Source organism: Macaca fascicularis, chromosome 2 (genome assembly GCF_037993035.2).
Source record: "Macaca fascicularis isolate 582-1 chromosome 2, T2T-MFA8v1.1".
NCBI classification, from domain to species: domain Eukaryota; kingdom Metazoa; phylum Chordata; class Mammalia; order Primates; family Cercopithecidae; genus Macaca; species Macaca fascicularis.
This window is the reverse complement of record NC_088376.1, coordinates 123854493-123881694: the sequence shown is the minus strand read 5'-3', so window position 1 is coordinate 123881694 and position 27202 is coordinate 123854493. Positions and strand designations below refer to the sequence as shown.

The 27202-nt window shown below is 40.2% G+C and overlaps 1 protein-coding gene across 23 annotated transcripts in view; it reads left to right on the top strand.

The window, feature by feature from the left end:
- Nucleotides 1-27202, top strand: part of FHIT (fragile histidine triad diadenosine triphosphatase) — a 1487537-nt gene that overhangs the window by 453232 nt on the left and 1007103 nt on the right. The window lies entirely within an intron of this gene.

Below are 27202 nucleotides of genomic sequence, written 5' to 3'. Positions count from 1 at the left end.
GTAATTCCAGGTACTCAGGAGGCTGAGGCAGCACAATCACGTGAACATGGGAGGCAGAGGTTGCAGTGAGCTGAGATCACACCATTGCACCCCAGCCTGGACAACAAGAATGGAACTCCATCTCAAGAAGAATAAATTAATTAAATTTTATCATAAATATGTATATATAGAAAAAAAAACAGTATGCATAGGGTTTAGGACTATACATGATTTCAGGCGTCCACTGGGATTCTTGGAACATATCCCCTGTGCACAAGAGGGAACTACTAGTTCTGTCCAGCTCTCAAGTCTATTAAGCATCAAATGGAATAGGGCATGTGAAACCATTTTATAAAATTTACCTTGTTCTATCCATTATGATGTCATCATGAAGATAATTTTGCCATTCTCGTATCTTCCTTAAGCTTATCCATCAAAGGTGTAATCCCAAATCCAGACTGAAAATTTGAAACTCTTAAAATGAGGAGCCCATCCAGTAGGAATGTTTTAATTCTATAGAAGAACTGAGTTTAGAAACACTTGGAAAAATACTAATCATGAAGATGATTAAAGGTAAAATGATAGTGCAGCTTTATGAAAGAAGGTGGTATTACGCCAGAAATCGAACTGGTATTATTTGGCATTAATTAAACTTGTAATAAGTCACAATAATTCCTCTGTAGCTATAGTCTGGGAAACTGTAATCTAGTTTCCAAGTGAATAAACTATAAGGCCAAAGGGCAAATAGTTTAACAAAAGGGAATCAGATGATTATCTTGTAAGCTAGAAGAGCAAAGATACTGTGGCTTAATTACATAGCTTGGTAGGAAACTCTAGTTACAACCAAAGTCTTAAAGTAGTTGTCTGGTCATTTACAAGATACTGGAATGGTTTAACTTATAAGAAAAGAGAAGACACAGGAAAAAAACGGAAATTCTGGAATGGCTCATAAATTGTTGCTAGGGGAAAACACCAGGGAAAATGATTTAATATTGTGATTATAAAGACTAATGGAATGAACAAGGAATGTTTCATTAGTGATCAAGAAAATTGCATTGACAGGTATCAGATGCCCATATGATTATGGAGATGAAGTCTAGGGAGATGTTTGGGCTTAATTGGATACAGAGCTAGAGGGTACACTAATAAATAGATATTCTTGGTTTTCACCTTGGGATAATTGTTGAGTTTTAACTGTTTTGATGTGTCTTTGATTTTGACCATGATTGTGCAGATCGTAACCCTTAAATTCTATTTTTTTGCCTAGAATATTTGAGTACAGTCTGACGCTTTGCAGCCTTGAAATTCTGTGACCACCCAGTGGGTTCTTCCTGCCTGCTGCACAAACAGAGACCATGGAATTGCAGTAAAGAAAGAGTTTAATTGATAGAAGGCCAGCCACACCATGCTGGAGATGGAGTTATTATTCAAATCAATCTCATAGGCTTGTAGGTTAGGGGCTTTTCAAAGGTAGTTTGGAGGAAGGCACAGGGTTGGCTATGCAATTGGTGTTTGCTGCTGATTGGCTGGGTTGGAGGTTTAATCATAGGGAGTTGAAGCTGTCCTCTTACACTGAGTTGCTTCAGGGTAGGGCCAGAGGAATCATCAGTTGGTGGGTCCAAGTAGAGCCATGGGTTCCAGACATGCAAAAAAATCTGAAACAATATTTCAAAAGGCCAATCTACAATAGTGATGTTACCTGCAGGAATAATTGGGGAAGTTGCAAATCTTGTGATCTCTGGAATAATGACTGGCAATGTTCATGTCTGTACCTTAGTGGAATCCAGGCATCTCTCCTTCCCTCAGGTGGTCCCTCATTAGCTTTACAAAGGCAGTTGAGTATGGGGGAAGGGTTATTATCATTTAAATTGTGAAGTAAATGTCTTCCAAAGCTAGCTTGGCAGCTTGAAGGCTAAAGACAAGAGGCAGGCGGGCTAGATCAGATCTCCCCCACTGTCATGATTTTGTCACTGATACAACCTTTGCAAAGATGATTTCAATTCCCTTATTATTTTCCCATGAAACCACACAGGTAACTCGGTATTCTTATTCTGGTTAGTGACTTTACCTACCCAGATTTTGATTATGCTTCTGTGATGTGAAATGAGAAGTGAACAATCTACTTAGTCTATCATCTGGATGTTTAATTTCTATCTCAGTGATAATCTGGATGCTTCTGCATATCAGACTGTTAATCAAGGTCCTTTATACACATCATGGGGGCAAAACCATTCCAAATTCCAGTTGTAACTTTTTTTCTTCTGAAGAATGCAGCTTCCAGGCCACAGATAGTCACGGGAGAGTCTAGACATATTTATTGGTTCAACTTTATAGCAGAAATTCTTGTCAATCGTTGTACACCACCTTTGTTTTTCTCTTTCCAACACTTTTAAGAACCTGTCAGCAGTGCCAGTGCTAATCTGCTGTTGCCTGGATTGGGCACTCCTCTGAGTTTCCTGCAGAAGAGAGCCAAAATTGTGTCGGCAGATTTTCAGCTTGATGACATCTTGGCTTAATAAAAATTCTTGAAGAAGAGAATATGAATTTTCTTAAAGTTCCAGGCTGGTAAAAATGAACAATTTTGCATAAGAAATAAATCCTTAGCATTAAGATAAATGAGAAGCACTGCTGATGCGAAACTGAGTTTGCTTTGACATAGATAAGGGGGCTAAGTAGGATTCTATGGGAATTTACACACTGGATCTACATCTTTTTTTAATTACTGCATCAATAAATGTGCTTTTTTCCCCCCTCCTATATGATGACTATTTAAATACTTTCCTGTAGCACTTTTTAAGTGACCGTATTCAGTGGTCTAGCTTGGCCTGTGCTCTTAAACTGGAAGCCTGACGAGGCACTGAGACCCTCCTCTCAGGAAGTAAGCCATGGAGGCCTCTACAATGTGTCTGAGTTACACAGTCACTGATCAACATGGGAAAAGGGACAATTTCTGGCATTCTTGCCTTCTTTAACACGCAGACCACTCCATTCCTGTTTGGAAATGACTATGACAGATTTTTAACACTTTGGAGGAGTTTTCAGAAAGAGTATTGATATGCAAAGTGTAACGCAAAAGAAGCAGACAAAGTGATTGTTGAACAGTGGGATAGAGAGAGAGATAAATATTACATTCAAAGCATTGGTATGTCCAGGGATGTGCTTCCAAGTTGAAAGATAGATGAAGATCTAGGCTTTTGACTTAGCCAAAGATGTTGCCATGTTCACTGACAGAAAAGAATATTTCATACAATAAATAGGCTAGCCTTAGGCTAAGAAAGAAGATTGAGTTGGAAAAGGAATGCAGGTGGGATTCTGGAAATAGGAGTCAGTTTCATTCACTGCTTATGGCTTAAAGGTAAAGGAGTAGGTTGCAGATTCCACAGAAAAAAATATTGCCAGATTAGACTTTCCTGAGAGAGAACTGTTAGGTTGTGAATGATTAAAACAATCTTTGCCTGGATATTGGAAGTGGGAGAAGGAAAATATGGTCAGGAGCATTAGTTACAAACAATCGAATGGGCTCTAATTTAAATGGAGAAGGAATTTATTAAAGGATATGGGGCATTTCAAAGAATCATTGGTAGACCCAAAGAAATAGGCTTGAGGCTAAGCTCTTGGGAACAATGTCCAAAACTATGTTGCAGAACTGGCCTGGTCAGAAAACAGCCATTGACATGCTGTTGACTGCAGAACATTTTCTTAGAACTGGGCTCATGAGGGAATTGTCACCATCTACTCACTGGATACCACAATGTTTTCCTGACTGTAACATCTAGGATACCAAGGATTTAATTTTATTGCAGTTTATCCTAACATCCCCAAATCTGGATACCTTTCTCACTGCCTGTACTGGAAAAATGAATGTCCACACATAGCCTGTTTTTCCTCATTGCTCCCTTCCACCCTGAAGTCTTGTGCGGCCTGAGAAGTGGAGGGTAGACCGCATGCCTGCTCCTTAGCTGCAAAGGAGACTGAGGATATGAGTTTTCTGAAATTCCCTTTGAAAAGGAAGAATTCATGATGTGGAGCAAACATTATATTGAGCAAGAATATCTAGAGGATATTGGGCAGCCGTGCAAGACAAATTTCACTCTGATCCCTTTCTTGGTACCAAATATCAATAATACTCCTTTTTTTTTTTTTTCCATGTTTCAACTTTCAAGTTATAAATACCTTGCTCTGACTTAACATACTCTAACTTTCCCTTGAACAGTCCATCAGTAATTCCATCCAGGAAACCCTCAAGGCTTGTGCTCATTTGGGGTTGTTGGAATCTAACCCTTTACCGTGGCACCCAGCAGTAGCAGGAATACTCCAGAGGATTTACCGGCATGCTAGATATTCTCTTCGTGGCCTCCAGTGCTGAGCAGGAACTTCATTTCCCAACCGACAATCAAGACTAATGACCCCTCCCAACATAGTAACTCCCTTTTTACTCAGTTTGAGTGGGGTGTGAGGTATCCAAAATGTCCACTGGACAGTTTCAGCTTCCAATTCCATAGAAACACTGTTGCATCTGCTAAAGCAAACTAAATATGGCCTGAAAAGGACTCTGTACTTCTATATTTGAGTCCTTGTGGATGAAATGTAACCTACCTTAATAGACAAAATTGAAAACCTAACTTAATAATATGCACCTGTAACAATAGCTGAGTGTTGGCCAATCCCAGCGGCCATACTTCAACCGTACATAGACTGCTAAATGTTCAAACTATGTTCAAATAAGGCAAACACTGAGCTGTAACCAATCTTACTGTTTCTATACCTCACTTCTGACTCCTGTACGTCACTTTACCTTTTTGTCTATAAATTTGTTCTGACCACGAGGCAACCCTGGAGTTTCTGTGACTCTGCTGTGATTCTGGGGGCTGCCCGATTCGTGAATCATTCATTGCTTAATTAAAGTCCTTTAAATTTAACTCAGCTGAAGTTTTTATTTTATTACATGTATTGTTGGAAGCATTTTTCACTTGAGTTGTAAGACCTCTACAACAGCAGACCTCAAATTTGCTGGTAAGGAAAGCAAAATGAGTGATTTGTTCTGTATAATAGTGAAAGGCACTGCTCTCCCCTCTCCCCTTTGACCCCTGGACATATATATTCTTGGTATGGGAAAATGCAACTATAATTAATCACTAGTTAAGAGAATGTACTGCAGCCTGTAGGATAATCCTTTAGCTTTTCAGGGTGTTGTCTTTTACCCGGCACCACAGCTGAGTTATTAACTGGCCATTCCACTGTTGTGGATAGGGTACTAGGTGAGACTATGGAATCCCATGAGCACCAACTAATTGCTTTACTTTTTAATATATGTACATATAAAATGAGTTTCTTAGTCAAGAAGGTTCTGTGGGAGACCATCAAGGTGAATAAAACATTTGAGGTTGTTCACAGAAGCCTGGCAAACAGGGAAAGAATTCATATTGAGAATACGTCTTTTCCAAGAAGTATACATTTTCATCTCCTCTATGATGGATGGGGTTCATGCAAACAGCATGCCCCCAGGTGGCTGGAGGGTCCAGTCAGGGTATTTTTCTGTAACTTTGATTCAGGATTGGTATATTAATCAGGCAGGTTGCAAGGCAATTTTCCTCTATACAGAGAATGCAGAGCAATCTGGCATTCTCTGACCTCACCACGTGGTGTGTAGGTCAGGCGGTATGCCTTGCCAGGGCCCCTCACAGGTATGACAGGTTTCTGCTTCCTCGTAGCCCATTGGCCTGCACTAGTCCCATGGCCCCACCTTACCACAAAAGGTCTAGGAAATGTGGGAGAGCACATTGGTATTCACTGAATCAAAAAACTAACTCTCCAACAGAGTTCCTTATTGATGTTTCTAGCAAGTGGTACATTTGGGAGTGGCAGTAGCCAGAACTAGTGAAGTCCTTATTGGTCAGTCCATGCAAACCTCTGTTTTTGGCCACCATAGCTACTAAAGAGCTTTTATGAATATGCTGATTAAGCTCTGAGTTGGTAGGGAAAGAGGTCTTGCCTACCTAGCTACTGAGTGCCTTCTTTCTCCACGGTGGGGACCTTCTAGTCTACATTCACATAGAAAGATATTTTCACACTCTGGTAAAAGTTTCAGAAGCCTTACTATATATTTGTTTCCTTTCCTTTCAGTCTTCCCCTTTTTTTCTTCCTAATGCCTCATTCATGAGCCCATGAATTAACACGGAGCAATACCTCAGGCCAACTATTTTTCCAGGCAGTGTTGACCACAAGAAGTAATTATTTGAAGTTTTGTCCACTGATGGGATTTTTCTTCTTCAATGTCCTTTAGGGCCACTCACCTTGAGTGGGGTTATAATATTCAGGGTTCACTTCAGGCTGGTGCTAGCTTATTGTGCAGTGTTATCTGTAAAGTAGGCTTTATTTGTTTCCTTCTTCAGGTAACTACATAAAAAATACCCCATGAAGTCTTAGGTTTGGGTTAAAAAAGGGATAGCCAGAGTAAGCCTAATAGTATAATCCCATGTAATCTACTTTCCTTTGATACAGACAGCTGCTGCTGGGTGCACCCAATATAGTAGACAGTAGATAAAACACCCAATTCAGGTTGGGCAGCTCAGGCCACACAGTCCCCTGGCATCCTATCTTGAAACATTCTGTCTCTTGTTGGGGCCCAATAGAACAAGAGTTGCTTAACAAGAGGGAAAGCCTTTCTTTGCTTCTAATCTACAGCTTGCCAAAGCCTCTTTCTTATTTCTGTTCAGAAGCCGCAGGTAGTCTGATAGTCATCTGATCATCTATCATGTGAAGATACCAAATTTTATTAATCTGTTTCTCTGCTAATGGACATTTTTAATAGGTAGGTTCTCTGGGCTATATTAACTAGAATTGGGAGCCACTAGGTTTTCAGAGTAAATAGTCTGGATTAGAATCTCACTTCCATCCTTGCCAGGCCCATGATCATAGCAGACAAATTAACAAATTCTCTGAACCTTGATTTCTTTATGGAGGAAAATGGGAAATATAAGTTTCTACTTCATAGAATGGACGTAAGAATTAAATAAAATGTTATATAGGCTTGCTGATAGAAACACTCTGTACATAGTCATCACTGTGGTGTCTTTATCATCCTCTCTGTTCTTACAAATTGTAGTGAGCAGACAAATACACTCTCCCTTAAGACGACATACAGATTCACTTGCCTTTTGGTTGAAATACTATTTACTTAGTATTAAAATGCTGTCATTATTTCTTATTTTATCTTTAAAATGCCTGTTATTTGTCTATTTTTTAAGCTAATGGTAGAATTTCTGTTAACATTTGTAGGCTTATCTCAAGATGTAAGTTTTGCAAGCCAAATGGGTCAGCAATGAGTTACATGTGGGAAGTGCTGGAGTAAAGAATTAAAGTTTATATAATAATTTAGCATTAGGATGAGCATGAAAAATGTCCAAAAGGAGATTGAGCATGCCACATTACAAAAGGTATTTGGACCATGGATTATTTTTACAAGGGTCACTTTCATTCTGAGGAATACAATTTCAGAAATACTACACTAAACTGTGACTTCTTCAGGGATAAGGGTCTTGTCTTACTTATCTCTGTGTTCCTACTACCTAGCCCAGTACCTGGCATATACTAACATTTATTAACTTGATCAAAGTGATGTGGGGAAAAAGATCTGTTTTCAACTGTAGTTCCTATCATCATCTCAGTGTTGTGGGAAGACTATGATCTCTGGATTCAGATATGGCCTTGAGACTCCTCTACCATTTGAAAAGGCTCCCATGTTAAATTGTAACTTCTGGGTTTATTTGAGACAATAGAATTCTTAGGGACAAAATCTGTTGAGATGTTATAGGAGAAAATTATTCGAGTATGGATATTCACAGTCTTCACTATTTTCCTAGCTTTTATACAGGAAGAATTTGAGCTTCCTGGGTAAACTCCCACGTCCTCCCTAAAGTAAAGAAAACAGAAATAAAAGTAAAAAAATAGAGAGTCTGTGTTGAAGTACATAATCAAGAGTGGAAAGATGGAGACAGTGAACAGGACAGGCTGCCCAGATTGGGTGTCAGAGCCATTGGATAAGGGCCAGGAAGGCGAGTGCTCCTGAGTCAGCTGCCAACCACATGAAGAATTTTCAGAAAGGCAGCAACGAGGAGAGAATAATTTTACAGTATTCTTAATGCATTAAGAATAGACTTCTCTTTTTAATAATTTTTCATGTGTCCAAGTGTATTAGTCAGGGTTCTCCAGAGGGACAGAACTAGTAGGATATATGTATGTATATATAGAAGGGAATATATTAGGAAGAGTTGGCTCACACCATTACAAGGTAAAGTCCCAGGATAGGCCGTCTGCAAACTGAGAAAGAGAGAAGCTGGTAGTGGCTCAGTCTGAAAGGCTCAAACCAGAAAAGCTGACAGTGCAGGCTTCAGACTGTGGCCAAAGTCTCGAGCCACTGTTGCAAGTTCCTGAGTTCCAAAGACTGAAGAACCTGGAGTCTGATGTCCAAGGGCAGGAGGGATGGGAGGAGGCATCCAGCATTGGAAAAAGAAGGCAGCCAGAAGACACAGCAAGCCAGCTTATCCCACCTTCTTCTGCCTGCTTTTGTTCTAGCTGCACTGGCAGTCAATTGGATGGTGCCCACCCACACTGAGGATGGGTCTTTCTCTCCAGTCCACTGACTCAAATGTCAGTCTTTTCTGGCAACACCCTCACAGACACACACAGAAACAATACTCCACCAGCCATCTAGGCATCCTTCAATCCAATCTAGTTGACACCTAATATTAACCATCACACCAAGTAAACGTGTAAAGAACTTCCCGGATCCCTGATTACATTTCTGTCTGTGACTAGGTACCATGACTGGATCACATGGCTCCCCAGGATTTTTAGTGAAAGTATATTTGATTCACCTTTTATTCTGGCTTCCCCTCTAACTTTACCCACTATTCTCACCCCCAGCCAACATTGGTGCCCCCAATCGTTTTTGATGAAATGTGTCTTTCTGTTTTAAGCACTGATATTCACTTTTATTTGAAAGAAAGCTTGGTTCACATTTTGAACATCTATGATTCTGTGGCAAATTTGCTTTTGAGAAGGTCCAGTCTCTAGGCGTCTAAACTCCCTAAACTTCCTTTTGCTAATGTTGCAGAAAGACGCTTGAGATTTCCGCATGATTTTCAAGGTAAGATCATTCTAGAAGGTATAGCTTTTAGTGCTGCCCCTTACTTGATGAGAGGTCACTGGTGCTGGTTTTGACAGCATAGTTAGAAGCCTTCTTGTTTCAATCTCCTGGTAACTGCCATTCCCAGTGCCAGTCTTTTGTCTATGAGCTTCAATTCTTGCAGTTCCTCTTTTTGTCTTATGACATCCACTCATCTAACCAGCTGAGAGAAGAGACATTAAGATCTGTTTCGCTGAGACCAGTGCCATTGAGGCAAATATCTGATGGCTTGCCTAGCTTATGAAAGGCACATGTTCCCATCTGAAAATCCTGGTTTCATTTCTAAATAGAAAATGCAAATGTTACTTCTATTTGTACTTTCTTTGATTTCAGGTTAAGAATATGATCTTGAAATACATATTAATATATTGACATATTATGTCATTTACATAACATATATTTGTATATTTATGACATGTTAATTATATGTAATTACACATTGTGTATTAACACATATTAATATATCTATAATCTCATCCTAGGTTTTTTTCCTTAATCAATACCCCCTTGCTCTTTACTTCTTATAAATATCTTACAGAGTGAGTCAAAATATGCATTTGTTATTTCTAAAGAATGAGATTTAATACCCTGAGATTTATAAATAGAAAGTTACAGAAGGGTTAAGGTGAAACTCTTCTTCATATTTTTTCCTGGGTATTCCTCTTTGCTACCCCAGGTTTGCATTGCCACTGCTTAATAGCGATGAATGTCAAACAAGCTTTTACCCTGCAGTCCACTGTTCCATTGTTAATGTAGTCCATCCACCTCCCCACCTACCCATCCACCTACAACTGAGGAAATCCTATTTCATGATGAAACTGACCCTTTGGGCTTTGTTTCTAAAGGCAGCCTGGGAGTTTTCTGCATCCTTGACTGGAGTGTTATAAAACCATTTTGGCAGATGCAATTACAGTGTGTCTAGTATATGTGTGTGTATGTGTGTACGTGCGTCTCCATTTTCCTACCCAGATAGGACAGTTTTATCCTGAGGAATTGACAGCATGCCCCATCAACTCCAAGACCCTCAGGAATGGTGGGAGTGACAGGTGATGGAGCACTACATAATGGAAAACGTACCACGCTGGATGTCAGGCGTTAGGCTTTCCAGTCCCCCTCGTACCACTAATTTGCTGTGTGACCTTGAGCAACTTAGTTAACCTCTCTAGGGCTCAGTTCTTTCACCTGTGAAATGGAGTTAATAATACCTGCCCCTCTTAACTCAGCGGGCCATAGGGAAAATGAAATGAGACCATGGATGTATGGGCAGTTTGAAACAAACGAACCCAACTTTTTACAGAAAAACTTCAGGGTGCCTGACAGAAGGGATATCTTTATCTGAAGTAAAAAGCAGTGTTAGCCAGAGTAGCTGACGTGACACAGTCTTCCCCTTCATTTCAAATTCAAATGTTATCCCTGACAAGACAGCTAGCAGCCTTGAATATGAGAATCTTGATTTGTGTATATGCTGAGCAATGTGCATACCCTATTTTTCCTGATGTAAGGGTTACCTGATCACACTCCAATTTTGTAGTAGCAAATACATTATTAAAGAACACAGCTCATCGCCATGTGTTGCTGGGTACATACATGGGCTTTAGAATAATTCAGACCTGGGTTTGAATCCTGGATTTGCCACTTACTAGCTATACGTCCAGTGACAAGTTTTCACCCACATGCCAAATGGGCACCAAAATGGTACCTACCTTCACAGGGTAGAGATAATTCATTGAATTGCTTCACACATTGCCTGCTATATAGTAACTCAATAAATGCTAGGTATTCGTACATGACAGTAGCTATGGGATGGAGGTGGTTGAGTGTTTTCTTCCTCCTGTGTTTTTGAACTTTCAAATGTTCTATAATGACTTTTTATGGTGAGATTTAAGGAATATTACTATTTCAAGTGGATACAATCGTAAGAGACTTACAGTCGTGAATTGACACAGTGAGCCCATCATGATAATGATTCCTATCCTTTCAATTGGGCTTCGTAACTTAACACAACATAGCACTTTTACACATTCTGTCTCATGTGTAAGCCAACAAGCCTGTGGAGTCAGGAGTACTCATATTCCCATTTTGCAGATCTGGAGGCTAAGGGTCGCAGACACCTACGCAGTTACACAGCTTATGAAGTGGTGATCGCAGATGTGTCAGGGAGAATTGCATTCAGTTTCAGTGAACAGAAACCCAGTTAAAATGGTGTAGTAGTGTAGCAGTCAGGGTTCTCCAGAGAGAGACAGAGATGATGGATTTTAAGCCATTCACTCACATGGTGATGGAGGCTGAGAAGTCCAAAATCTGCAGGGTAGGTCAACACAATAAATACCCAAGGAACAGTTGATATTGCAGCTTAAGTCCAAAAGCAGTCAGCTGGCAAAATTCCCTCTTCCCTCGGGGAGGCTACTGTTTTTTTAAGACTGTCAACTAATTGAATGAGGACCACTCACATTATGGAGGGTAATCTGCTTTACTCAAAGTCTACTGACTTAATGGTGAATCTCATCTAAAAATTACCTTCACAGTGACATCCAGATACGTTTGAACAAGTATCTGGATACCATGGCCTAGCCAAATTGACATCTAAGATTAACCATCACATACTGCTAGACCAAGGAGGGGCTTATTTTCCCCAAGATGCCTCAGGAAGTTCAAAGTGCCACCAGGACACAGTTCCTTCTATCTTTTTGCGTGGTTATGCCTTGCCATGGGACTTTTGTCCTCATAGACTACAAACTGACTGCTCCATCCCTGGGCATCTCAGGCAGGAGGAAGAGGGAAGGATCATGGGCAAAAGGCAAATGCTAACAAATCGTGTTATCTGAGTCTTCCCTTTTCAACAGACTTTCTTGGAAGCCCTGCCTATCAAATTCTTATTGGTCTTATTGATCAACCGATATCTTTTTGATCACTCCTAGATGCAAGGGAGGTTAAGAAGCTGATTATTTTTTATCTAAGTTTAAAAAAAAGAGAGAGAGAGAAAGAAAAACTCAGGGCAAGAAGGGGGGAATAACTGGGTAGGCAAGTGGTGGCATCATCCACACCAGGTGTTTTGATGCTACATCATTATGTTTTATATCCCACCAAATTGCTCACCATACACACATGGAGATGTCTAGCCTTGATTGGACTGCCCTTTGTGTTAATCACTGAGGTCTCTTTGGATATGTGAATTGAACCCAGGATCAATGTGAAGTCACCTTCGATTTAATGGAAGCCAGTAGCAAAGGAAAGATAAATTCGCTGGGCATTACATTTTCTTTTCTGACTCCTCATGGACTAAGTAGAGAAACTTTTCATTTTAAGCTGATGGGAGCAGCAAAAAATGAAAATAAGGATGAGGTGTGAGGGGAGGGGGCAGGCATTAGTAAATGTTTGGATAGCTGGTATATTATATGGGCCAAATGACTTTTCGAACTTGTTTGAATTATTCAATATGTCCTAGCTACAGGGCATGAAGCAGTCTGTCTCACTATCATTGTCACAATTCAAGTGTTTAAAACTGAAAGAGAGACATCTGTAGCATTGGTCTTTTGTGATGCCTAGGAATGAAAAAAAAAAAAAAAAAGAAATGGAAGAAAATAGTATCAGTTTGTATTAGAACATCTATGTTGATAATTGCTTGATTTTGTTCTTTTTTCAAATCAGACATTCAAAAGGTCTCCTTTATACTTACAAGTAAATATTTCAAATGCCATTTAGTGAAAACTCATTTGGAATGTAAATAGAAACCATGTGTCACATTATTGAAATGTGATCAGAACAGTGTCTGTCTTAAAATTTTGCTCATGAAGAGCAACATAAAAAAATAAATAATTTTGTATCTGTTGCTCTCTCTGAGACATGCATGTGCTCATACACACATTCACTCATACATCTGTAACACCCCATTCTGTCTCTATGTTATCTTGAATTCATTTCATGTTCCTTTCTCAATATCACTGTGAAATCACTTTGTTGTTTAATTTCCATGTAGCTCTTTTGGAATTTTTGCAATTCTAATTCTTGCTGGTTATTGCACTACAAAAGAGTGGTAGGAAAGTGTATTTGCATGCAGGACATTTTAAATTTTAATGTCAGAGGTCATTAGTCTTCCCCCCGCTCCTCTCCACCTTCTGGTTATATCTAGGATCTGGGCTTTTACATACCGGGGATAATCTAGAAGAAAGCTATTAAAAGTAGGGTTTCAGATTTATTTTTTCACGTTCTCAGAGTCCAACAGGCTAAATGAGAAAGAGTCTAAAATAAAGATCATTTCCATATATTTGAATGTTGTTTTGTTGGTTGCGCCACTCAAGTCTATTGGGGACAGTGGGGTACCCACATGGGAAGGATCATGGGCAAACGATCATTCCTAGCAACTGCCATATACATTCTCCCTACCTAGAATGGAATGAAGATCTCTTATGGTAGCTTGAGAACACTACCAAATGCAACATTTGGAATTTCCTAATAATTTCAGGTTGCCATGTCTTCTGCATTTTCCTTACATGAATATCTTATTTTTTCCTTTCTAGCTTAGGTTAATATTAATATCTTTCATTAATATTAGTAGGATTTGTGGATTCACATGAAAGGCAGTTTAGAGCCCAACACACTGCTCAGCAATCCTACTACAGGACCCTACTCTACCCGCTTGCCTGGATGACTATTTCCCACTCTCTTTTCTCAGATCTCCAATAGCTCCTCTCTGCTGGTCCTGCTATATGGATGCCCTTACTTCCTGTTTCGCTGAGCAAAGCTCAGTCAGGAGGAAACCTCCACGTGCTCTCACTAGCCTACCTGCTCCTAGACCATGTGCTCTCTGAACTGTTCTGCTTCCACCCTCAGTCTTCGTGGTGCCCTGAACCTCAACACTTGCCTACTAAAACCCTTGGCTTCTGCAGTTGTCTGTTCTCTCCTGCATCATCTGGGTTCCTCTCCCTACTAGACAATTCTGAGAGGATATGAAGATGCTGTAGTATCTCAAACTAAAGCGATGAAAAAATGAAAAGAAAGAGATAAGGAACAAAGGAAGGAAGGAGAGAGAAAGGAAAAGAAAGAGAAAGAGATGAAAGAAATAAAGAGAGTAAGATAGGGAGAAAAGAAAGAAGGATAAAGGAAAGAAGATAGAAAAGAAGGAAGAAAGGCAAGCAAGAAGGAAGGAAAAAAGGAAAGCAGGAAGGAAGGAAGGGAAAAGAAAAAAAGAAAGAAGCCTGCATAATTCATTTCAGCTCCCACATTTCTCTGCTTCCCATTTGCAGCAAAGAACATCAGAGGAGTTGCCTGCACATGTTCTCTCCATCCCACTTTCATCCCCACCGCTTCTTGGAATGCACTTGTCTGGGTCATCCATGGCCCCTTGGTTGCCAAATCCATTGTTCTACTCAATTCTATTCTTAATTGATCTATCAGCAGTACATGACACAGTTGATCACTTCCTCCACCGCTTCTCGGAATGCACTTGTCTGGGTCATCCATGGCCCCTTGGTTGCCAACTCCATTGTTCTACTCAATTCTATTCTTACTTGATCTATCAGCAGTACATGATACTGTTGATCACTTCCTCCTTCGTGACATACTTTTTTGTCACTTGGCTTTGGGGACACCACACCCTCTTGGTTTCCCACTTAACCACACTGGCCTTTTTGGTCTCCTTTGCTGGTCATCATCTTCTTTCTGATCTGTCAATCTGTAATGATTCAGGGCTCCATCCTTAAAACCTTGTCTCTTTATGCTCTCCTCACTTCCTAGAAAATCTCATCCACTGTCAAGGTTAAATATTGATGTTTTCCAAATCTCTATCTCTAGCTTAGACCTCTTCTTTCAACTCTAGACTTCGGTTACACATCCTATGCCTACTCGTCTTCCCTTGGATATTTAAATGGCATATGAAATATAAATGCTACAACCCCGGTCTAAGTCACCATCTTTGCTCTAGACTTTTGTGTAAGTGTTCTCTTTTTCTATCATTGACACTTCATTTTCAGCACAGTAACCAGAATGATCCTCTTTAACCTCAATCAATTCCTATCACTATTCTACTCAAAACCCTAAAAACTTATTGTCTCAAAATAGAAGTCAAAGTTCTTGAGGCTATTAATCTTGTCCTTCCTGTCTCCCTGATTGCATAGGCTGCCAATGTCCTCCTTACTTCCTCTGCTCCAGTGGCACTGGCCTTTTACTGGTACTCAAAAGTGCCACCTACACCTTGGCATCTCATGATTTCCACCCCCAGCACATGCTTGCCCTGGACATTGCCGTAGATGGCTTCATCTTTTCCTTTAGATCTCTGCTCAAATATCACCTTTTAAGAAAGGCCTACCCTGTCTTTTATAAATCAGCAGTCCTCTTGCTAATCTCCCACTCTCTATTCCTTTTAACCGTTTCTTATAATCACATACGATATCATTGAGTTGTTTATTTTCTGATTCTCCCCTAGAATGTAAGCTCCAAGAGAGTAGGCACTTTGTTTTGATCTCTGCTCTATGTCTAGTTCATAAAATAGTGCCTTGCAAGTAGTAGGCACTCAATAAACATTGATTGAATAAATGAAGCATGGAATGAGAAATGTACATCTAAATTTTTGAGCAACAGCTCTAGCAATTGGCCTGAAATAAAATATTGATGACCACTAATGTTTATTTTATTTTCTGAATCCACACGCCCATGATTTTGGCATTTTCTGTCTTTGGTGAATTTGTTGCTTCTCCTAAAAAGGAAAAGGGTGTAAGATTTCTTGACAACCTTTTGAGTTATATGAACTCAAGCTAAACAGAATATTACTCAACGATCACAGTAACTGAACTTGTCAAAGTAGTATCTTGCCCCTCTCTTCCGGTATCAGTCAGCGCCATAGGAAACAGATGGCATCCACAAATTGGATAATTTGACTAGAGTTTAACAAAGGTAGCATTTTCAAACTACAAGGCAGAGTACAGTACCTTGGGGCTAGCAGCAGCGTTTTCTGATGCTACTCAATGCCTGAAGGGTAAAGGGGAGGAAAGGGGCATAGGAGAAGGAAGGTTATTGGAACCTGAGGAAGAGCTGTGTGAGAGGCCCCTTGGCAGAGGCCACCTGCTGGACCAGCAGCCCTGGGTGGTGGGATACAACCAATCTGTGAGAAACTCTGCTTGGAGGTGAGAGGGTGCTGAGGAAATAATATCCTTAGTTCTCTCTCCTCCCTTCTTCTGACCTCTGGCTGGGGTTTCCCATTGACCCCACTAACTGGAAGTCAGAGAGCCCTGGGCCGTACTTCTTATAAGCCAGCCTCTGAGGCAGGCAACAGGCGAGGAAAGGGTGGAGGGCAGATCCAGAGGGTAATGGCAGGCATCCAGCAGGACGTCCAAGTGCTATCTTCCAAACTCCAGACTAGTCTTCCACTTCTGTGAGAGTCCCTTCTCATCCATTCTTCACATGGCAGCCAAAATAAAACCACCAATCTGTTCACGTTGGCCCCTTGTTGAAGACTGAATCATTCAACAGTTTTCTATTGTGCTTACAATTAAATCCAAACCCACTCTAGTGGTATACCAGACCCATGAGGGGCTGGCTGGTTTCTACTCACCTCTTCCCTGAAGCTTATGCTACACATGTCCACCGTGGTCACTGCACCATCTCACAGTGGCTGCCACTTCCCAGGATGAGCTAAGTGCAATGTCCTCACCGGCTCTTAGCGTACACTTATCTCTCTGCCTGCAGCACCCTTTCCTCAACCCTCGACATGCTTGACTCCTCATTTAGACACCATCACCTAAGGAGGCCCTTCCTGTCCTCTTTGTCTGAAGGAAATTTTCCATTCATTTTCTATCAGAAAATATTTCCTTCACAGCATTTATCACAAACCATAAATGGCTTCTCTTTCTGTCTCTCTCTCCGTTGCTTTGTTCAATCTGAACTGTAAACAAAACAAAGTAAGTTTCTTCCAGGCTTGGGCCTTCTTTATCTTGTTCACTCTCTGATCTTCAGGGTTCAGAACAATGTCTGGCCCAGGTGGTTCCTCAATAAATATTGGGTAATTGAGTAAACAAACATTATTTTCAGTGAAAACATCTTCCCATTTATGCAATAGTGAAAAAATAGCTTACTTGAAGATTATCTTGAATATATCTAAATTTCTATCTCTTTAGTATTTGGGAGATCTCAAATATATTAAGAATACATATTTGAATAAAATATATTTACTAATGACAGCTGATTTTCTACAGCTCTGGCTGATTTTTGTTGTTGTTTGTTTTGTTTTTGTTTTTTGTGGTTGGTCTTGTATGCCTTTAACAAAAATTAAGCTAACAAATGAACAATGCCCTTTCCCCAGTCCATAGTTTCACAGCAGAGCTAATTACTTGCAGCTGACTTTTTGGGTGACTTATTGGAAGTTGGTGCTGTGTGGTCACAAGGTTTGTGCTATACAGACAAAAAGACCTGGCCAAACTCCAGTTAAGCCACTAATTGGCTGGGTAAGACTGACAAGTTATTCAGCCTTTCTGTTCCGCGTTTTCCTCCTCTATAAAATCAAGGATAATGTGGCCTAATTCCTAGAGTTGTTTTAGGATCACAGGTGGTAACATAAATCTTCTCTTTCCTCTGTGTCTATCACTTTCTTCGATACAAAAATCTGCTGAAATCCTCCTTTTTTCCTCCCCGGCTGCTTCTTCATCAATACCCTCTCCCCAACCCATGTTTTATTAGTCTTTGAATCTCATGTCCATATTCTGAGAATCTTGCTGGAAGGCTTTCCTGTCCACACTTCCCTTTATAATGTTGAATTCGCTCTCTGGTGGAAGCAGCCTGGAGCTTGATCGTGCCCATGACGAATTGCAGACTCATCAGGCTTTTCGTTTGGCATCGTATTTGCCAGACAAATGTAGACAGCACTTTATGTGGTGAGGCACTTTGTTAGTACTTCGAGCCTCTAAGGGACAATTTGAGTTGGGAAAAAAAGGCATTGAAACCTTGTACAATACTCACCCCATTACACAAGAAAAACCAAATGAGTTTATCTGGCAAAAAGGTATGGGTATGTGTTTGATAAAAGAAGCCCAAGCCACAGGGTGCTCTCTCCACACAGAATCAAGATGCATTGAAGTTTTTTGTCTTTTGCTTATATTTTTTTAGTGAAATTTAACTAATACACTTTGAACGCATTCTCTGTGCCAGGTATTTTCTTTATTCTTTTAGATGAACTTGGAACGGTGAAGATTACAAAGTAAAAATATTTAGGAGTCAGTGGCTTTTACAAGATTTGACCAAAGAACAGAATGCTTTGCTGACACTTTGGAAATGTAAGGGTGCTATATGTTTAATCAGGAAATACTCAGTTTCTAATGCATGTAATGTTTGTCTGGAACCTTGTTCCTTAAATGATTCAAATCAGTTCCATTCAAACCTATATACTTAGCAATCTTGATGGGTACCGAATAAAACAAAGATACAGTCCCTCCTCGCTGGGACTTCAGAGTCTGGCTCATTGTTTCTTACCTTATTTAACCAATGTCCCCAAATTTCTAAATATAAATATCTCAGGCCCTCTTTACATATTATTTGAAACTTGAAATAAGCTAAATTAAAGATTATTAAAGTTAAAGCCCTGCTTTATTTTTGTTACCTATAACCTGTACATTTATTTTTGGCTCTCTGAAATACTGATGTGACTGATGATGGGAGAAACCAAACAGTTGCTGATAAATGGCACAAGGGTGTCATTTATTAGTCATTTATCATTCATATGTTTTGTAGAAACCAGAGGTTGCAAATTAGTGGTTCCATGGGTCCAATGCAGATCACAGAGTCATTGTCATCCTAAGTGAGCCAACATTTAAAGTTGAGATATTATCCATAAAATGCAGATTTTTGACTTACCTTAAAACTTTGGAAGGCTGGGTAGCTTTGGGCCTGCATTCCCACCTGACAGCAATGGGATGGGGCTGACTGGCTGCTGCCCCCTTCAGGGAGGACGTGTTCTCTTCTGTTGTCGTGTCCCCCTCACTCATCCAGTAAACACACATGTCTGAAAATTGGCCTGCTGCATGCAACTAACTTTACTGACTGCTGGAAAACACTTGAGTTTGAGAGTCCTGGTAGATTCCAGAGAGAGGAGATTGGAGGATTTTCAGAATACAGAGTAGATGGACCTTGAGGTATTGGTAGGATTTATATACTTGAAGAAATGCTGAGAGGAGGTCATGCCAGAAAGGAGAATAACTTTGATGCTGAATCCCACCAAGGTTTTCTCTAATAATATTTAAATGGCCGAAGGATGGAGATGATTTGCTTTTTTTCTCATAAATGAAAGGAGATTTAAGGTTAAGACTCTTACTCCCTTGCAACCTTGCAATCTAATATACTCTCTTGAGAGGAAGATAAAATGGATAAGTTATAGTTAGCCAGAGCTAGGAATGGGTATGACTAAGGTTCCAGCAATGGGACACTGTCAGGTTTATGAATTCTGTGAATTCATCAGTTAAAATTGTGTGTGTGTCTATGAGTGTAGAAGGGGTATGAAAACAACTGTGCCATGGCAGCAAAGGTTCAGATTTGCCACAGAAAATAAGGCTGACATTACCACTGAATATCTCCCAAAAGCTTCTCATCATAGTAGTTGAGCCGGTACATTTTTTTTTTTTTTTTTTTTGTGGTGGATTTTCGCTCTTGTCACCCAGGCTGGAGTGCAGTGGCGCAATCTCAGCTCACCACAACCTCTACCTCCCGGGTTCAAGCCATTCTCCTGCCTCAGCCTCCCCAATAGCTGGGATTTTAGGCGTGTGCCACCACGCCTGGCTAATATAAAAAGAGTAAGAGATGATGAGTTTGACCTGCAGATACCTTTAGGAGCATGCCTTCTGTCACCAAAGACACTCCATATCCTGCAGGATTTTTCTAAACCGATCTCTACCCATATGTGAGATTGCCCCTGTTGAGATCACGCTTAAGATGACATCTCTGAGAAGCCACTATCAGGATAACGTTGCATCAATGAGTAGTATCATCTTTACATTTAAGAGCTGGTTTTTATTTTTCAGGTTAACTGGCCTTTCGCTAACAGGCAGGGGGCCAAGGAAGAGTGCAAACTGGGTAAAGTTTACTTTGTTTTGATATTATTGAAGAATATCAAATGAAGAAGTTTTCTTCTCCTGGTAAGGCCAGATTGCTTGTATAGCTTGATATTTCCTTGGTCTTCAGAAGACTCCACCATAAGGATTTATTTTTGTTAAATTGAAAACAGATCTCCTCCCAAAGGAAATGCCCTTTTATTGATCCTGACCTTTTCCTTTTGCTGGGAAAGGCTTGTTGAGTTGCCTTTTAAACAACCAGAAATCACTGCTTTTTTTTTTTTTCCTTGTAATCTTTTATTTATCCTGTTCACAGGCCTTACATGCTTAAAAATAAATTTCCTATGGAAATTGTAAAGCAGCCCTACTCAGTGAAGAGTTAAGGATAGAAAATCGTCTTCACAAATCACACGTGTCGTGTATCGGGGTGGGGGGGGCAGGCAGTTCAATACCTAATTGTCCCTGACCTCACCCTCTTCAATTTGACTTTCTTCTTTTGTTTTCATCTGTATCTTGTGAGTTCCCACAAGAGGTACTTTGGAGTTTATTTCATCTAGTAGTGCCATGAGAAAACTTAAAGCACCAACTTGGGATTGTATCAGATGGAAGAATCAAGAAATTAATTTCCTTCAAGAGAAGAATGGCATGTCTGGCCAAACAGAATACTGCTTAATGTAATAGAACTCCCAAACGAAATTGGGGAGTGGCTCACTCCCTTACCTGGGTGATGTGAGATTATTGAATTCCAGATTTCTGTATAAATTAACATCCAAACGAGTGGGTCCGCCCTCTGCTCTGTCAGCCATTTCTCTCCCTTTTTGTGATTGTTCTGGACATGAATGTTTCTGTTACCCACCAGAGGGCCACACGTCTTCAGCCAGCTCTGCCAGAGAATAAAAGAATTAATGGATCGGAACCCAATCCATAACTCCCTAACTCTACAGCTTTATTTTTTTTAATAATTCATAAACTTCTTATTTTCCCCTTTAGCCTAGATTTCCTTTGTGGTGAAGGAAAGTTTTGCCGGCCTTTGGATCTGCTTCATAAAAATGCTTTAAAAGACAATGCTGTGTTGCATGAATGCCTGCAACTCACCTTCATGCAATATTCAAGAACTGTCCGAGAGTTTATGTCTGAATTTGTTCTGATATAAGGAACCCTGGAGTCAACAATACAACCAGTTTCAGATGGGTTAAGTTTTGCATTCTTAAAGACTTAGTAGGCCAATAAATATTGCTTCTCTTTGGGCTGTCGAAAGTAATATTACTGGGAGCATGACAGATGCCTAACGGGATACATAGAGACCTCTATTTTGAAATTTCTAAAGTGACGTAATACAGTTTGTATTTTTTCAGAATAACTGCATTAAATGTCTGTTTTTCGGAGTGAAATTCTCTGTGGGATCTGTTTTGGCATCTTTCCCTTCTTCTGGGTGATAGAATTGGGAGATAAATCAGTGACTGATTTCTTAGAAAGTTAAGTTTTGAGAAACATATTTTATAGGATACACATGCCTTACACCAAGTGCTCCAACAGCAAACACTCATGATTGGATTTGGAAACAGCAGCATTTGCTGTCCGAAGAGGAACCCTCCACAAGTGGAATGTATCCAGGGTTGTGGGTTTGAATCGTTCACAAAATAAAATGCAAAAAAGTAGCCATTGTTGAGAACTTGGAGAGGACGTATCACTTGACACCCCTCACAGGTCCTTTTCAATCAGAGAGGGACTGGCCAGCACCTACTGACCCCAGTCGCCTTCGCGTTTCCACTCCATGGCCCTGCTGTTGCACAGAAGCCTTAGTTTCACGAGCTCCCTGTGAAAAATCGAGTGCACGGTTGATTCTCTCCTTTCTGGGATTTCACATCTATTTGTTGGGAAATAAAAAATAAGTGCAAAACGAAAGTATGTTGTATAATTTGTATAATTTCTTCCTGAAGTATGCTTTCTTTTTGAGGTGACCTATTGATTCCTCTGAATGTGTTCCCCCACCCCCAATAAAAACAACCTTTTTTCTCCTGCTTACTGATATGTGCCTTTGGGATAAACTAAAGAAGAGAGTAAGACTCACCAGAAATTTGAAGACTATGGAATACTAAAACTTTGCAAATTTCCCACCACATGTCTCATTATGCATGTACATAGAAAAACACAGAATTTTATAAACATTTTACATAGTATGTGTACTATTCCACATGCAGCTTTATAACCTAGTTTTTAAAACCAAATATGATCTTCCTATGTTGATAAATATACATCTACATTCTCCATTTAAAAGACTGCATAGTATTCTATTTTATAGGTGTACCACAACTTAGCCTATCCCCTTTTGATGGGCATTTAGATTGTTTCTGTTTTTTTTTTATTATTATTATTATAAGAAACAGTAGAATAAGCATTCTCATCCATATACATTTAAGAATTTGACAAGTGGTTTCCTTCAGATATAATCCTACAAATGAAATTTTTTCATGAAATACAACCATTAAAGATTTTGAGAAAGTTGCTACCCTGCCTTTCAGAGAGATACTAATTTCTACTTATCCCATCGGTGTATGAGAATCTCCAATTCCTTAAAATCTCACCAACAGTGGGTAGAATAAAGCTTTCTCAATCAAAAAGGTACAAAAATATCCGTTGTAATTTTTGTTTGAATTTCTTTGACTGATAGTGAGGTTGGACATTGTGCCATCCTTGGCTTCCCATTTCTTCTTTTGGAAATTATCTATTCCTATCCTTTTCCCATTTTTTGCTTTTTGGATTTTCCTTATTGCTTGCAATGGCTTTCTGTAAATACTGGATATATGTGATTCTTATAGAAGCATCTGGAAAGGATCTTGTCAAAAAGTTGAGAAAAATGCAACATTAAAGTGAGAAAATAATTTGGTGCTGTCTCACTCTAAGTAGCCATTGAAAACCTCTCTGTTTCTCAGTTTCCTCCTATGTAAAATTAGAAAAGTGTAGTCATCCATTTCCTGGATTTCTTCATTGTAATAAAGCCAGTAGTTACTAAAGTGAAGCATTTCACCCATGTTACTTCCACAGTAAACACTCTGGTATCTTCTATTGTTATAATCACTCTCAATTTACCTGGTTGGTGAGAAAGGGTCCCACCCTAGGGTTATAGAGATGACTGAACAACACTGGACCAGTGAGATTGACAGCAGTTTGTTAGTCACATATACTCACAGCCCAGGGAGGAAGGACCCTGAGTGCCACACAGGGCCATATGGGAGTTGCACTTGGGAACAGACTGAGCAATCAGGGGCTGTGGGAAGAAGACTTTAGTATTAAGAGGGGTGGGATTGTCCCTGTTTCTATGGGAGTATGCTTTGGCTTGTCTGAATAATTCTGCAGGCTGGCAGGAAATGAAACCCACTACTCAGGAATAAGAGACAAATAAGCAGGAACCATGCCTGGTTCCCATGATAGAGAGGGTTGTTTGGCTGAGGGACCTTATTTGCAGGAGCAGAGTTGGGAGGTGTATTAGTCTGTTTTCACACTGCTGATAAAGATATATCGGAGACTGGATAATTTACAAAAGAAAGAGGTTTATTGGACTTACTATTCCACATGGCTGGGGAGACCTCATGATCATGGCTGAAGGCAAGGAGGAGCAAATCACATCTTACATGGAGGGCAGCAGGCAAAGAGAGACCTTGTGCAGGGAAACTCCCATTTTAAAAACCATCAGATCTTGTGAGACTGATTCACAATCATGAGAACAGCACAGGAAAGACTTGCTCCCGTAATTCAATCACCTCCTACAGGGTTCCTCCCACAACATGTGGGAATTGTGGGAGTTAAAATTCAAGATGAGATTTGGGTGGGGGTACAGCCAAACGATATCAGGAGGGGAACTTGCCATTAGGTCATTTGAGGCCCTCCTGAATTTCTCCATATGTCAAGGAGATTGGGGCCTTGATTTTAGACCTTATACTGCAACTATTTCTGAGAGGTAAGTCCTCTCAGAGGACTCAGAATTCAGTGGCCTCTTCTTGGTCCCCATTGCCTTTGACTACATTCATCCTATCCACTCCTGAAAACTCTTCCTCCATTGGCCTCCATCCCACAGTACTGTCCAGGAAGGCATGAGTCAGATGGTACCTGAGTGAGACAACATGCCTTTGATCCCATCTCTGTTGTCTACTAGTTGTATGGCTTTGACAACATACATTACCTCTCAGCCTCGGTTTTAATGAAATAGAGATAGTGCCTACATCATGACCTAGAAAAACTTTCCAGTTTAGTGTCAGACTCATAGAGATCTCTATGTATCCCGTTAGGCATCTGTTGTGCTCCCAGTAATATTACTTTCAACAGCCCAAAGAGAAGCAATATTTATTGGCATTGCTGATTATGTAACCTTGAAAAATCACTTACCCTCTCTGAACCTTGGGTTCCACATTTGTTAATGGGGATAATATTGTCAAGTTACAGGGTTGTTATTGAAAACAACTAACACAGGACTTGTGTCATGAACACACATTGAATTGTCATTGATTCTGTTGCTCCTGTCACCCCAGCTAAAAGTAATCTTTGCCTTCTCTAAATACCTGTTTTGTTGCTTATAACACATTTATTTAATTTTTTATTTTCTTTCATATTGCCCTGTGCTGTGTTATATTTCAAAATGTTCTATCTTCACTAACTACACTGAAAGTGCCTTGGAGTTGGGTATCAAGTATTGTATTTCTTTATTCATTGAGCAAAAATTTATTGGGCATTTTGCGTCTCATGGTGTGCTAGGGGCTGGGGATACAAACATGATAAAGACTTAGCCTCTGCCATCAGAAAGCTTGCACACTATCTAATTATGATTGAATGCTACCCAGACTGCTGTTGAGATAAGCTCAGTGAGAGCCCTGAGAAGGGATACCTGACTCAGCTCAGAATTCAGGATGGCATCCTGAGGAAGTAATGTCTAAACAGATCCAAGGAATGGCAGGAATTAGACAATTCCAGGGAGAGAGGGGCAGTGCTGCTAGATGAGGGAGGAAGGGCATTCAGTGCAGAGACAATGCTCACATACACAGAGGGGAAGCAGAGCATGTTTTTGTGTGTGTGTGAATTGCAAGAACCAAAGAACTGTGATCTTAGTTTTAAAAGAGAATTCACAGGAGATAAAACCAGTAAGGTAAGCTAAGGCTGAATCATGGAGGGTTTTTCAGTTCTTTCTACTGTTAATAGTGCCTGCTTACAGTGCCTACGTCTGGTAGGTTCAATAAATGCATGTCTAGCTTTTATAAATAGTGACTGTACATGGTTCAATCTTGGAGCATTACTGTCAAGGAAACTCCTTTTTGCAAGAGAATGAAGTTTCAAAATAGCTGAACTCTTTTACTTATATTTCTTATATACTAAAACGGAGAGCTATATATCTAATTCAGGCCACATTTATTAACAACACAAACATACAAACAACCCTCAGCCTCTACCCAGTGGCATATCTTCACACTGATGTCTCTTCTTACACCCTGGAAGTAAAACAGAAACAGAAAACGTTTTCTCTCCTCCACCAGCTGACACCCTCTGGCCCCTCCTGTGCTTTCCTCATATTCCCTCCGTACCCTTGCTCCATCCCTCCCCTCTTACTCTCTCTTCCTTTCTCCATTTCCACAAAAGTCCAGTGTGACTGACTGGCAGACACTGAGCTTTTCTCAGGTGACTGTAGGTTAATAATGATCGTCCGAACACACGTAAGGAATGAATGAAGCATTGTGTGGCGGAACCAAAGGGCGCTGCTGTCACTCCTGAAGCCCTGTGTGTGGTAATTGGGTCTACCTCAGAAACTCATCCTTTCATTTTCAAAATAAATGTGGTCATCCAGCATTATGTTTCCCACCCCACCTTCTTCCATTATCTCTCCCAGATCTTGAATCACAAACTTCTGGAAAGCCATGTGAATAATTTAGATCCTTTTATTACTCATTACTTAACTCCCTTTGGGGGAAATGAAGAGAAACATTTGTCTTTTGCTGCTTACTCTCCCGTGGACTGAGACCATGTCAGCTTCAGGCGATAACAAAGATCGATGACCACAGGAGCTGTCACTGCGGAACAGTTGTTTGACCCAGAGTTTTGATTAACCAAAATATTGTTTTAAAAAATCAGGTGCAGTGCTAATGACACTAGAGTAGAAATTCAACATTTTACCCACTTTGACTGAAAACTTGCTTGTTATCATCTTTCTTGTCAATGCTGAACGGTGAGCATTTTCTTCCCTGCCTATTTAATGGGTTTCCTGTGGAGTCTTACACAGAATTTGTCAATTCCAGTATAGAGCTACGATCACTCAGAGTACGTGGTGGTACCATGCTGCTGGGGATGAGGGAGTACAGACGCATTCAGATCCTTTTTAGTTTGATCTTTCTAAATGTCTTTACTCAGCTTCACTGAATCAGGAATTACAGTTAGTACCACTCTTGGGCCATTGGATGACTCTGGTACATTGGGTTGGTACTAGAGTAAATATTGTTAGAATACGTCAATATGACTACATCACCTGTAGCACCATACCATCCAAGTCCAAATTACCATCCCCTCCTAGACACCTGTGACCTAGGAGATCTAGATTACCTGGTCTACCTGGATCTATCTGGATCTACTCTGTATCTCCCCAAAATGCCAACTCTAATCTATTTTTTTTCAAAGCATAAATCTGACCACATCAACTACCGCCATTATACCCTGCTTAAACATCTTTAAATGGCTTTATGTTGCTGGAAATCTTTGAAGTGTTCCACAAGGCCTTGCACGGTCCCTACCAACTCTCCATCTTCATCACTTTATTCCTTGCATTCTCCACACCAGTCTCACTGGACTTTATTCAGTCCTTATGTTCACTGCTCAGCCTCACTGCAAGGCCTTTGCGTGTTTGATTCCCACTGCCTATGATGCTTTTCCCCTGGTTTAAATGTCAGCTCAAGTACTGTTTCTTCTGAGACAAATTATCTGCCACCCATATCTAGACTAAATCTTTGTAATAGATCCTCCTAGTACCAAAATA